The sequence below is a fragment of the Odontomachus brunneus genome, unplaced genomic scaffold, assembly GCF_010583005.1.
Source record: "Odontomachus brunneus isolate Ranch 3 - 2012 unplaced genomic scaffold, Obru_v1 Obru_scaffold_120, whole genome shotgun sequence".
NCBI lineage: Eukaryota > Metazoa > Arthropoda > Insecta > Hymenoptera > Formicidae > Odontomachus > Odontomachus brunneus.
The window spans coordinates 949,161-952,238 of NW_022639570.1; positions in this window are offsets into that span (position 1 = coordinate 949,161).

Consider the following 3,078-nt stretch of genomic DNA (forward strand, 5'->3'; position numbering starts at 1 on the left):
TGGACGAAGTATTACATATCAATATTTAAGTATTGAAATCAATCATAAGGTAGGATTTGTAACATTAAATATTGAAATACTTGAGTACTAAAAGCTGTATTTGAATCACAGAATATTACTAAATACTGTACTTTTAATACTGAAAATAAGTAATTAATTAATGATTCTTAGTATGATATTTCTATAAGGGTGTAATATGTAATAAAAGGACATTTATAATATGCGATATATATTCATTTTTTTATGTACTATTGTGGACAGTAAAGTTGTCCGACTTTTTGCAATAAGTTTCAGGAAGCATCTTTTTTATTTAATTTTATTTGGTTTTCAACAAAAAGATGCATTCAGAAATTTAAACACAAAAAGACAGACAATTTTTCTGTCCATGATCGTACAATTCCCCTTTTCATTTAAATAATCTCTAGCAAAAATCCGAGAAACGTCCTATCGGAGGACGTTGTTCCTTTTAAAAACGTCCACAGGACGTTCTATAGATGTCTGCGATAATCGAAATGGAATATCCATACGATATCGTGGGAGGTGATGACAAAATATTGTGCGATATTTGTCGCTCTGCATCGGATATCTTCTCAACAGCGTCTGAGACATCCATAGGATCTCACACATGCGGACATTAGTGCTTCTGCTGGATATCCTCGGAATATCTGAAATCATCTTTGATATCTTCTAGACATTGCGATATCCCAAAATGATGTCTGTCGGATATCCCTCGGATAAAGTGTGCTGTATGGGATATAACACATTAATAAGCATTATACAACTTAAATTTATAGTTATAATATAATATAATAATACAATATGAGTAAATTTAATAAATGAGACGAACCGTGAAATGAGAGTTAACCGTAAAAGATGAATTCTCAAAATGTGAAATATTTCACATGAACTTTCAGTTTGCTCGTATATGTTCTTCTTTACATGTAAATTGTGTAAGTTTCCATGCAAATTTTTAATCATCAAGCGATGTGGTTTAAATGTGAAAAATAATGTAATACTACATATTATGTGCAAAGTAAGTAGAATTTCTTAGTGACTTTAATTTTTATGGTTATACTACAATTGGCATTCGACATAAGAATCCTACGTCCATTAAAAATGCACAACGAAAGCCGATTGAAGCGTGATAACGTATAGGCAGTGAAAGATTCGTATGTACCCAGATAGCACAAGAACTTCTGAGAATATTCCAGGGATATTCTGAGGATATTGGGACGTTCTCAGAACGTGCTCAGGACGTTCCCTGGATATCTGTGCATCTGGATGCTGTTAGGGTACTTGACCGGAAAAAAACTCCGGTTGGAAAACTATTCTTTCAAATCGTTTGTATTTCGTATAAAGAGTTTTGAAGTACAATTGAAAAGATTTGTGAGTCATTCTATTATTTGTAATTAATTGTTCTTTTTTGAATCATATATTTAGCCGGAAATAATGACTGGAGGTAAATTAAACAAAGGTTCGACATGGTATCGTTTGTATTTCGTATGAAGATTTATGAAGTATTATTAAAAAGGTTCGTGAATCATCGAGATAATTTTAATTAAATATTAAAAAATCATATATTTGGCCTAAATATCGATCTCAAGCGCTGCTGTGAAAGTCAGACACGATCCGTGTACTATCTAGTATTTCAATATTCCTGGTTCTTTTTCGGGTAATTATGTACAATAACGGCTCCTGCACACAGAACGCGGTAATGCTTGCCGCGCGGCGGGAGTCCGCGCGACAGCCAATCAATATGTTGTTTCTCCGTAAGAGCTAGAAGGTTATTACGGAAAGCAGCATATTGATTGACTGTCGCGAACTTCTGCGCGACAAGCATTACGGCGTCCTGTGTGCAGGAGCCATAAAGCCTTTTTCGAATTTTGATATCTTTTTGCAGCTCTTTTGGTAAAAATATTTATTTTGACTTCAATATTGATAATCAATCGGGGGAGTCCGAAAATATACAAGTTATATATTGTTTTAAATTTTTTTTTATTTTTTTTTCACTTGTCGAACGTTGCAGCTTTCTCACAATTTAAACAAGTTACTGATCTTTTAATCACATTATGTAACTGCAATATCAAACGACTAGCGGGGGGCTGCGCCCCCCGCACACCCACTCAAAACTAACCTAACCCAACTTATCGTCACATTAGCCGTTATGGCTCCTGCACACAGGACACAGTAATGCTTGCCATGCGGCAAAAGTTTGCACAACATCCAATCAATATGCTGCTTTCCGTAATAACCATCTAGCCCTTACGGAAAAACAACATATTGATTGGCTGTCGTGCGAACTTCCGCCGCGCGGCAAGTATAACCGCGTCCTGTGTGTAGAAGCCATTAGTCATTGTTTACTAAAAAATTATTAAGAAAAAAAGTTGAACATTTTAATAAACAATGACTGACGATTAATGTGACGATAGGTTGGATTAGGTTAGTTTTGAGGGGGGTGCGGGGGCGCAGTCCCCCGCTAGTCGTTCGATATTGCAGTTACATAATGTGATTAAAAGATCAGTAACTTGTTTAAATTGTGGGAAAGCAGCAACGTTTGACAAGTAAAAAAAATAAAAAAAAGTTTAAACAATATATAACTTGCATATTTTTCAGACTCTTCCGATTGATTATCAATGTTGGAGTTAAAATAAATATTTTTACCAAAAGAGCTGCAAAAAATATCAAAATTCGAAAAAGGCTTTATTATACATAATTACCCGAAAATGAATCATGAGTATTGAAATACTAGATAGTACACCGATCGTGTCTGACGGTACTTCCACAGCAGCGCTTGAGATCGATATTTCGGCCAAATATATGATTTTTTAATATTTAATTAAAATTATCTGAATGATTCATGAACCTTTTTAATGATACTTTATAGCTCTTCATATGAAATACAAACGATACCATACCGAACCTTTGTTTAATTTACCTCCGGTCATTATTTCCGGCTAAATACGTGGTCCAAAATAGGACAATTAATTACAAGTAATAGAATGACTCACAAATCTTTTCAATTGCACTTCAAAACTCTTCATACAAAATACAAACGATTTAAAAGAATTGTTTTCTAAC